General features: G+C 39.1%; 1 protein-coding gene across 1 annotated transcript in view; it reads left to right on the top strand.

The window, feature by feature from the left end:
• The first annotated feature begins 354 nt into the window (after window positions 1–354).
• TTBK2 (tau tubulin kinase 2) overlaps window positions 355–11,784 on the top strand; it is an 81,093-nt gene continuing 69,663 nt past the window's right edge. The window contains exons 1-2 of the mRNA XM_058806183.1: window positions 355–469; window positions 943–1,301. The gene's annotated coding sequence lies outside the window, so the exon portion shown is untranslated. The remainder of the gene's footprint in view (window positions 470–942; window positions 1,302–11,784) is intronic.

Genomic DNA, 11,784 nt, shown 5'->3' with positions numbered 1-11,784 from the left:
CGCTGAGAGCCAATCGCCCGTGACGAATCTCGCCAGCTGCCCAATCACCGCTCCGGAAATAGGATGTGGGCGGTGCCCCGGGGGGCAGCGGGCTCGGTGGCGCCGCGGCCGAGGAAGGGCGAGCGCGGGGGCGGCGGCGCGGGCGAGCGCGGCCGGGCTCCGGCCGGCACTGCCGCAGGGATGGCGGCGGCCGCGGCGAGGGGCTCAACCCCCATGGGGAGCGCTGCGAGCCGCCCCGTGACCCGCTGAGCGCCCTCCGCCTGCGCGCTGCCGTTACCCCTCCCCGCGGGCCGGCCCGGCTCTGCAGTCGCCATAGAGACCGCGCCGCGCGCCATGGGGCGGAGGCTGGGCCGGGGGGCGCCGCTGTAGCCCCCGCCCCGCGCCGCTCACACCATCTCCTGTGGGGCCGGGGGCGCCGCCGGGACTCGCCGCCCCGCCTCGAAGAGCCGACGCCTCGGCCCCATTCCAGGTGAGGATTCGCGGTGCTGCGCCGCGGCCGCCGCTGTTACCCCCGCGCCCCGTCCCCGCGGGCGCTCTGGCCGCCTCGGCGGGGCGCGGCCCGCGGGCTCCGGCGGCCGTCGGCCCGGCCCCAGCGGCTGCTGCGTGGGAGCCGCGTCGCGATTTCTGTCCCCGCGGGAGAGGGAGTTTGCCGGGCGCGGGAGCTCCGGGGACCACGGCCCGCCCCGGGAAGGGCTTATTCCAGTGGGGCAGGACGGGGCGATCCCCTCCATGGAGTTAGGTCGGCAGGTCTGGCAGGCTCCAGTAGCAGTCACCGCTGTCCCGGCCTCTACGGAGAACTCAGATTCATTGGCATGGGATTTTTTTTTTTTTTTTTTTTTTTGTCCCTCCCACTTGGTGCAAGAAGGCAAATGGTATACAGAAATTTACGTGTTCTGACGGCGAAAGATCTCTGTTTTAAAATAGCTGCGTCTGTATTTCCAGCTCTGGGTTGTGGCATGCGTGTGACGGCTGCTGTGTGGGCACGGCTGGATGGGAAGCGGGCTGTCTGTCGCCTGGCGCTCTGAGTGCTGGAGCCATTAGCGGCACTTGCATCGATCCGTGCATACAGATATTCCTGGCTAGGCCGCGGGTGCGCGCACCACGGCGCTCCGGGGAACACAAACTGCGTGTGGAACGGCGTTAAAAAGACGTTATTGCACGTACTTTTAGCTTCACAAAGAGGAAGTAGGAAAGCACCTGGTTCCCAAGTCTTCTGATGATCTCTGGAGCTGCAGCGGCATCCTTAGGCTTCTGTTGTCACTCTAGAGCAAAAGCAATGAGAGGACAAAGCTTGCTACGAGGTTTGTAACCTCTGCTGTGAGCCAGAGCAGTTGGAAACAACTGCTAGTGTAAGTGGGGGTGGGAGTGCAAATAATTATAATATTGATGTAGTGTCGTGGGGGGCGGAGAGAGATGGACACAAAGGAATGACCCTGGAGCATACCACAGCATTTTGAGAACCTTCTACTGTATTTATAGTTAAGCTGAAAATGGCTATAGAAAATTAGTTGCAAAATAGCCTGTAGTGGCTCACTTAGTTAGACTTTATGTGCAGAACCAGTGTAATTTCAGCTTAAATGTTCTGAATTAATAAACTATATTGCGGGAATGTTGAGAGCCTTGAAATAAATCATACTCTATTTATTTAAGTATCTTGTTAGCCTTAAAGTGTGTGGTTAGTTTTTGTGTTATGGTTCTGGAAAGAATGAGTAGATTTTTAAAATTTATTCTGTGTAGTTAATGCCATACCTCTGTTGAACACATGCTAGCTATGCTTGTAGGTATGTTAGTTCATTTTAAGAACAGAAGGGTTGAGAAAGCAAAAGGTTAGGATGTATTTTGCTACTCTTGTTTGATTTTGGTAATGTTTTTTGAAGTCTTTGATGTATGAATTCATGACAAAAAGATACCCAGCATTTTTATTTTGTGTTAATGTTGTCCTGAATACTTTTTTGATGATAATTCATTTGCTTTACAGAGTGAATTATGTTTAACAAACTTTCTTAACTCATTAAGCCAGAGGTATACTTGTTAACATTTGTTTGGCCTGTCAATGAAATTATTTATAGGAAAGTTTGACTGCAATAGTATGAGTAGTCATTTGTCAAAAGTTATTTTGAAAACAGTTCATCAAGATGCAGTTTAAAAAATGTGGAGATGGAACCAATTATCCCTAAAAAATACTTTGTTCTTCTCTAATATAATATATTCCTGATGTACGATTATTTACTTGAAACTCAGCATCTTTTTAAACTTCCTGTTTGGGAAGGATGAAGTTAGAATAAGAAGAACAAATTGAGTGACTGAAATATTGTGACATTGCTTATGTTTAGTGTGGTCACTGTACTGCTGCTGCATACTGCAGGCTCTGATGCTTCTAACATCACAAATTCCAGAGAGGCTTTTCTCAATCTGGCTGATTATATCAAGAAGATTTTTGAGTATGACAGATGAGAGATATGAGTGGGGTTTTCCTTGTTCAAAACTGGCTTCTAAACGATCAGTTTCTACCAGTGCTAGATATTTGTGTACAGAAGGTTAAGCATTTGTTTAGTGTGTCAAGTTGCAGTATATGGTATGTTAATATACTACTGTGTTTTCTATTTTAGTAAGGGCTTGTTTATCTAGTAGGAGTGAATTGGTACTTTACAAAGGAGATTGACAGTTTCTGTGTGTTCCTGTGTCTTGCCTTGTCTGTTTCTTTTTCTCTGGGGAAGCACTACACAAAGCCTTTGTGTTAGGCTGGAGGGGAGGAGAAACAGCTGCCTTTTCAGTAGGAGACCCCAGGATTAGTTGTGGTCTCCCAGGGATGTGTTGTGGTACACGGACCAGCCATTGTCCTTCCTCCTTCATTCTGCGAAAACGCTCTCACCTCAAAGGAGAGCTTCCTTTGACTGATCTCTCAGAGCAGCGAGTTGTGCCATGGATCTGTAGCAGATCAGTCTGAAGGGCCGATTGTTAAAGCATTGGTGGGCAAGAATTAAAACATGCAAAATTGCCAAAATACAAGGTTTATCTTAAGGAATTTAAGAGCTATGGGTCATGTGTGTTTAAAATTTTCTTGTTATGAACTTGACTTCTTGTTCAGGATTAGGGTGAAAAAAACTTTCTCATATCTTTTACTTGGCTTTTTTTTCTTTTTAAGAGTATAGTATCTAGGGTAGTTAAGTGGTAATTAAACATATTAATTTTTAGAAGTGGAAATAAAAGCTATTTCAGTTGGATAAGAGAGTACAGCTACATGGAGCAGTTTAATTTTTCTGCTTTCCATGCACAAGTAGAGTGCTCTAATGCTTGTACTGTATTCTCTGTCATGCAGTGGCAGAATGAAAGAGAGAAGTTGGCTTGCCTTGTTTTGTTAGAAATATTGAGTACTATTTCATGTGGATTTTAGTAACTATATCTAGTATGTTCTTTCATAATAACTTCTTTAAGAATATCATCCAGTCTTTACTTATCCTTTAAAACTTTAATTATTTATTTACATTTTAGAGTCAGAATATTCCCCTCTCCTTGCTTCAGGGCTAGGTGTTCAGTAGTGTTCTTTTGAGGGAATCTAGTCACTTGGATTTTTTTTAAGCTGCTTGTGAAATTGAGATGCCATTCTTTGCCATTTAAATTTATAGTCTATCATTCTCTGTAGGAGCTTATAGGTCACTAGTCTTGAAACCTAAGTAGTGGAAAATTCAAGCAATAAAATCTGGCTTTCTGATACTTCGCCTCTTGATCTGGTTGAGAATTCTTTTTCCTATTTTTGAGATGTTGTACAAGTAATAACTTTTGAACAGTTATTTTTAAAATTATTTTTCAATTAATGGAGATGAATCCCGGAAAACTTGAGAAGGTTTTTGGGGAGAAGGGAAAGATTTAACCTGAGAGGAGTGAGGAAAGGAGGGCAGATTGAGAAACTGAAGAAGTCTCGGGTGTTTTTAATGAAACTATTTTGTTAAAAAGTTAAAAATATTTTTATTGTTATGTTCAGGCATGTTTTTCTGTGGTTCTTGTCCTGTGTGTTTGAGAACTTTTCATCATAGAATTGCATCATTTAAATGTTATTTTGTGCTGTTGCTTATTGTCTGAAGAGATTAATCAACGATTAAGAATTGCACTGATGAGGAACTGTATCCACTAATTCTTTCTTTTGGAGAACTGTATGTAGCTTAGACTTGCATTTAAGTGCAAGTAGTAGTTGGAAGAGATGAAGGCCTCTTTCAGGGATGAAGTTTGCCAGATCACTGATGGTACTGATGAGGAGAGTAATTTTCTTTCCCGTACAAAGCTGTCTGATGCATAAAGGAAGAGTAAAATATGCTGAACTCGCTTTGAGAGCTTGTAGACGATGTCAAGTTTCTTTAATATGTAGCCATATTTTTCTATTAGGGTGTTACAAAGGGACTTGTTACTTGTTGCAGGGACAGGTTACTAATGTGGAGTTCGCACGCAGAAAAATGTAAAAAACCAGATTTTGTGTCATCCCGGTCTGTTTATACAGAAATAATTTTCTTATGTTTTTGATACACTTCTCTCAAACTGAAGTTATACAAAATTTGTTCCACTAGTCTCATCCACAGTTAGGAGAGATCTTGCCTTTCAGAGCTTGCATCTTTTTAGTAGTTGGGAATTGTCTTCAGTCAACAGCTGCCTATTGATTCTGAGAGGCGGTTAGTTCTGCTCTCTGTCACTTCCCAGATAATTCTTAGATAGTATTTGTTACTTTTGTCATGCTCTGTCTCAGAGTACTAACGTTTGGTGAGGGTTTTAACCACACTTATTTGATACAATGTTGTTCAACATAGTAAGACTTAGATTGCTCGGTTACATGGTGTATCAGCAGGATGTATCTTGTAGCTGTCAATTTACTTGTTGCCATAGTGATGCTTCAAATGCCACTCGTGGCAAGCAGTGTGACTTTGAGCGCATGAAGTATGACTCTAGCTTTGCAGTGTTGAAGAATTAGAAAAAAAGGGAGACAGTGATCTGTAAATAGAATATACTTTTCAGCATCAAACTGGTGACTTTTTAGAATGTATTTGTATTCTTGAGTTATATGCTGCCTTGAAATAATTATTTTCTTGTCTTTCATTTATCAGCATCTTGAGCTTAATAGATCTAGAATGGGCATAATAAACTGATAGAAAATGTATCAGATGAAGAATGACTTCGTATTCCTTGAGTTTGATTGAATTAAATGCCCTCTTCATATGTGATGCTTTGATTTTCCATCTGCAGTAGTCTATAAATAAAATCAAAGTATAATTCCCTGAGTCAAGTCAGCCTAGAACAAACTGTCATGTTGCACTCTGAGAGTTAAAGAAGAGGATTGGATCACTGTTCTTTTTCTGTGTGACGTTTTGTGCTTTTTCATTAAGATCTAGAGATTATTCTGATAATTGTGATGGTTATAGGTGAAATTACAGTTCTACAGTTTTGAGCAAGACAATGTATCCAGTGAGAAAGCCAGTTGAATAATTCATCTGGTTAGACAAAAATCTTGAAAGACTCACAGGATTGATTAGTATGAAGAAAGGATTGACTGATCTTGTGGAGCAACGTGCTAGCTAAGCCAGTCAGGTCTCATCTTAACCAGCCAAGAACTAAGAAATTGATGCTGAAGCTGAGGAGCAAATCCCAGTAAAGGGTTACCCCTCTTATAGTGAAGGAGATGTGTGCGGGAAAGGAGCTCTGTTATTGACTGACTGGTGATACTTGTTATTTATATATGGATGAACATGGATATAAGAATATTTTTCACACATTAGCTCCTGCAGAAGAAAATGTGCATTATTGTTAAACCAGTCTAGCAGTTGGCTACTGCTTTTAAATGGAAAATTATGTTCTCTGCCTGAGCCTTTTCTAGTGCCCTTTGATCTCTGAGCTACACTGAGTCAACTCACTAACTTGGCAGAGAATGATTGTAAAAATGGAGTTGTTTGTATTGTTTTTTGGCTGATATCTGTTTGTAACTCTTGCTAGGTCATGCTATTATGTGCAACTTCACCCTGAATGCATAGCTGAGATAGTCATAATCAGATCCTTTTGTTTACTGTAGCCTGCATGCTCAGCTGACAGGTTTTCCTGCCTATTGTCAGTTCAGGGAGGACACAAGAGAAAGAGGAACATTTTATGTGAAAGGCTGCTTTGAGGTGATGGTGCACTTTCTTCTCTGTTAATTTGAAGGAAATATGGGCAGCATGCTAATTTCAGACTGGACATTTCTTCCTGTTGTTCTGATATATTTCATTAATTTTGAGCCCAGGATACCTCAGTCATGTGGCAGTGCTTCTGTAAGTATCTTTCCTTGATCAGTCCATTTTCCTCTCGTAATCAGGGAGCAGCTGTACTTCGTCTGGCTTGTTGGAACTGGCAGTTAATACTTCAATTCTATTGTAAGGCCCTGCTCACTGAAATATTTCTTTTTCCTGGAGTAAAGGTTTGGACAGAATTGATTTATGGTCTGAATCAGGACTGTGACTGACATACAAGTAGCCATGCAGTAGATGTTGGTCATATTTGGTGTTCGCATATTATGGAGTGCTTTTATATTTCTTACTCTGAAACACATAAAAACTCAATCTTGATCTTAATAAATAAGAATGTAGTTATTACTACTCTTAACTGTGTTATTTCTATTCTATCTTCTGGTATTACAAAAAAAAACCCCACCGACTGTACACAGATTTCACCCATATCATTGAATGTGTCCTCTTCCTCAGCAGAAATCTCATAACCCTGCTTGCCATATGATTGTGTGTCTACATTATGCTCTTATAGTTGACATTAGTTGTTGTTTAAATAATAATTTTAAAATGCAGAAGTATCTCACCACAGTTTAAAGCTGAATATGCTTCAAGCAAATGTAATGACTGTTGGTGTTTAAAAAACCACCATAGAACTGTATTTCCTTTATGTAAATTCAAGAACGTATAGAATACTGCTATCAGTGTAGGGTTATTACGCTTTGCCATAATGATGTCATGTGTAACTGTTTCCATATCTACAAAGTTAAATCTCCTCTCAGTCAATCTGAAGTAAAATTTCCAGTGTTAGACAAATTATTTCTATAGATCAAGTGTTCAAACATTTAAAATACACAAATATGGCAGGTTATAGATCAACAATACAATCAGGATTATTTTTGTAGCCTGGCTTTAATTTGGAGGGATTTGGAACTTCATGTCTTTATTTACATACAGCCCATATTTCCTAAAACATGTAAAACTGTTATTCAGTACTATTTATTATTTAAGTAAGGGATAAACTGAAAGCCTGTAAAGGTTTTCTCAGAAACTTTGCTCTTTTGTTTTTAGGAATAATTGTACATTTATTTGGAAGATAGTTAAAATCTGATCTTGCACTCTTCTGATGTGTAGGAAGTTCCTATAATTTTTGAGAACCTCTTGAAGCCCATGTTTGTAAAATATAAACTTACTGATTTTCATGCCTCATCGTTCTGCCATGTTTTATTTTTTCAACTGATCCCTGGAATGTTTTTTCTGAACTTAAGACAGTCCCAGCAAATGAAATATGCCTAGGATAATTGTATTTTCATAATGAAATATGCTTGTATAATTAACTTCCAAAAACAAAAGCCTCATCACTTTACTCAATCTGACCGTGTGAAGACCAAAGGAATTGTTGTGATTGTTGAGGCTAACTTTATGTGTAAAACCAGCTTCCCTAGGGCTTCTCTGAATTGTGTGTGCTAGTAGTAGTTGAATAAGAGTATATAGTGTAGAAAATCATTGTGTTGTCTTTTAAGAATTGTCAGTAATGAGGAATCCATTGAAAGAGTTAATGAGATATTCTATTAGTAGAGTATTTTTATTAATGAAAGCTAAAGATCTTGGAGATATTTGTATGCATTTAAGGAATCTAAAGATTTGACTTTTAACTTGTATGATTTGTGTGTCAGAATTAAGACCTTTTGCAATTTCCTTGACTAAAGCAATTTCTATTAGATAATCTGAAGGAACTGAGCTTCATAATTCTGAACACCAGAATGGGATATAATATTGTAGCAGCAATCCTACAATGAGGATAGAGAGGTATTATGATCTCTCTTAGTATTTATTTGCCTATTCATCCATAATTTCCAGAACTTTAGTAATCCAACAAATACATATATCAGCAATAATGGATTACTCCTTTGTGTTAGGTAATGTTTCCATTTATTCTTTGTTCCTTGATGGATAAAATCTTGTTTTATCTAAGCTGGCACGTGTGTAGTTTGATTGCCGTCTGTGCAACCTCTTGATGTCATTTGTCCTTTATCACTTCCTGATCTCAGTATCAACTACAAACTTCATAATTTTTTCCTGAGTAAAAAAATGTTTCAGTATTAAGTAGGAAATTGATTCCTGTGGGAGTAATTAGAGAGGTATTTGTTCAGTTCACTTATATTTTGGGACCTATTATTTTGTGTATGACCTGTTGATTTTCTGGCAGAAAGACACTACAGTGTGATATAAACTTAGATGTCTTACAGAAGTAGAAGTTCCATAATAACTATTACCCTTACAGACCAAACTTGTAATGCCATAGTAAAAAGTTAGTTTGATAGGACGGGGAACTTAATTAAATGGCCATAGCTATAGTGTCTTCCTTTAGTTCTTTATTAGTCAAGTCCCCTTATTTGTCTGGAATTGATGTTGAGCTAGTGGCCCATAGTTACCAAAGTAGTTTAATTTATCCTTTCCAAACTTTAATATCAGTTATCTTCTGGAGTGTTCTATGTTTCAGGAACCTTTAAATCAGAGATCTCCTTGAAAATTCCTATTAAGATACAAGTTATTCAAATGCGTCCTTCTGAACGTTCTGCCTGACCTGGCAGCATCTCGCTAATATCTGTGGTCCACTGGAAGGCAGCGGCGGGGCTCGGGGCGCCGCGCCGTCCTGGCCCCGCTCGCTGCCCGGCCGGAGCTGGCCAGGGTGCTGAGCCGCCGGCGAGCCCCTGATGGCTTCGGTACTGAGAGGGGGCTGCCACTGACAGGAGTGTCTCGTCTTCTATCGCTGCCTCCTGGGACTTGCACGGATAGCCTGTATGCCTTTGCTGCTTATATCAGAAAAAGACTCTATTGTGAAAGTTTTCCCTGAGCCACAGCTGCTGGCTTTTTAACATCTCCAGTCATGATAAATTCATCACTGGGACCAGATTCTTTGCTGTCCAAATTATACGAAATGCACCTATACCACCCACAAGCAAGGCACTTTTACAAGTGCGTTAGCATTCACTGTGCATTATGGTGAATTTTCAGACAGTGTATAAAAGGCAAAAAACATTATTCTGCCTGTAGCTTAACAACTTTCACCCAGTGCCTCAAGAGAATCCTATAGAGCAGCCTCCAAAGATGAATCTGGAAAGTAGCACTAAACATCTATAAACAACTTCAGTATTATTACAGATATTAGTTTAAGTTTTTCCTCCATGACCCACAAAGTTCTGCTTTTTTGTCTGCACCACTTTTTTTTTTTTTTTAATATTGTAAAGATGATCAGTGATAGCACTGGTTTAAATTATTGTTATTAAACATGCCCCTCTCCCATTACTTTAGTAATTCACTTTTTAAAATATCATACCCATTTGGTAAGTGTTAGGGCATATTCATTTGAATCTATATGTAGCTACATTCTCAAATTTGCTGCCATTTTTTGTAAGTAGTTGTGGTTGAAGACATGAATCCTCATTGATACAAAGTTCTGTATTTCTGTAAAAAATATAGCAGTGTACATGGAATAAATATGTAAATAATGTAAGCATATATGTGTATATCATAAAAACACACATGCACGTAATGTATATATATATATAGATATGTATCAAAAAGTGTTGTGTCATATTCTTTATAAAAAAGTATGTTAGCATAGCAGTATTATATATAATCTATGTTTCTGATTCCCTGAACTAATTTTTGCTTTGATGTAGTTATACCTGAGAATCTTGAACAGAGAAGAAGCTCTTTGATGGCTGCCTCAGCAATTATGAGGAAGTAGAAACAAGAAATGTGAGAGAAGCATGAAGGTGTTAGTTAGAACATGTAGCACCATCCTCCTTCTCTCCCCTTTTCCCATTTAATTCCTTTTCCTCAGGCCCTTTCTGGTGAGAGGTTTGGATGCCCTTCTGCTGTGCTGCTTGGCTCTCAGGCAAGAGCTGGGATTTCTTGACATGGCTGCTGTTCTGTGTAGTGTGAAGGCAAAGGCTAGAGCAGAGTATTGGACCTGAAATGTAACAGAACCTGAAGGAGGCAGCTGTTGATGTATTAAAGGCAAACCCAGAGGATTTGTTTATTTATTTAGGCTTCATGTGTGTGAATTGTATGTTATAGTCTAAACATGGTGGTGGGAAGTAATTTCCATGATTTTTTTTTTAATCTGTTGCATGTTTTGATTAATATGCCTAATTTCTTATGCATCACCATATGCATGGCAATTTAAGTTCACACACACACAAAGAAAGAAATCTCTAGCTAGTTGATTGAACTATTTTAATATTTTGAGAATATGACTATTGCTCTATCCATGAGTGCTTTTTCTCTTAGAAGTAAATGTAAGCCTCTCTCATGATTTTTTTTTAAATTTTCAGCTTTAAAATTATTACTGAACAATTGTTAGTGGTTATTGAGATCTTATTTACTAGCTGCCAGACTGAAGCAAAGCTGTTGGATGGAAGCAAATTAAAGTCACTTTTGCAATTCAATACTGCAGCCATCAACACTTAAATAAAACTTCTGAAAATGCACTTGAAACTTGAATCTCTTCTCTTGTTCCCATCACCAGCTACCAGCTCAACAAAATGTCCAGGAACAGATTGTCCTTTTATCAGCCTTGACAACTGATAGTGACCAACAAATGGATTAAAAAGCATACTTTTGCCCTGTTTTTTGCTGCATGCTGTAGGGTCTTGTATGATTTTAAATATTGCATGATGTGGTAAAAGCCTGGTCTCCTTGGGGAAGGAAGTTCTATGTCACTAAAAGTGTGTGATCACTTCTCTAGCAAACAATGTAGAAATCTTTGTAGACTTCTTTCTTGTATGCAAGTAGTGCCATGTCATAAATAGGTGTATATGTGCTGAATGAAATGAGGGAAAAAATGCCTTAATCCAAAACAAAGCAAGCTTCCATGGTATTGGATGTAGTCAGGATTTGCCTGTAATGTGTTTTCTATGGGAAAGGTAGAAAATACTAGAATTTAGTTAAATGTTGAGGAATATCCAACCAAAACCATTTAGAAAAGTGAAAAGTATATTAAGAGATGTGAATATTGTATCAAGTGGCAACAAGATTTTGGAATTTTTGTCCTTTTTTTCATCAGTTTTACATAGTAACTTATGGAAAGAGAGTCATAAGTCTTTGCAGTTCTTTTACAGAAATTGTTTATGACTACTCATAAGAGATTTAATTTTTTTTTTGGTAAAGTTAAGTATTGAGAGTTCCTTGAAGTAACAAAGTAGATACAAAAATCACTTTTGTTGTGGTTTTTAATATGTTTGTTTCTCTTGAAGCTCGGGCATTTAGCAGTCTAAAATTTTTGTCCTGTCACCTATATAAAAATTACTGTCCTATGTTTTGCAACTGCCAGAAGTAATAATCAGTTTTTACATTAAAGTTTTCTTTCTATTCAAACTGTAACCTTGCTGTATCTCTGACTGTCAGTGATTTAAAATGTATTCTGTGAATTTTCATTGTCAAAAATCTGACCCTGGATATCTGCACCAACTTTATTAAGATAGAAATAGTCTTGAGGTTAGGAAATGTGTATTAATATATTAGTTCTCTGCATTCAAGC

The sequence above is a fragment of the Ammospiza caudacuta genome, chromosome 6 (assembly GCF_027887145.1).
Source record: "Ammospiza caudacuta isolate bAmmCau1 chromosome 6, bAmmCau1.pri, whole genome shotgun sequence".
NCBI classification, from domain to species: Eukaryota; Metazoa; Chordata; class Aves; order Passeriformes; family Passerellidae; genus Ammospiza; species Ammospiza caudacuta.
Note: the sequence above shows the minus strand (reverse complement) of the source record. Positions and strands in the feature narration are given on the sequence as shown.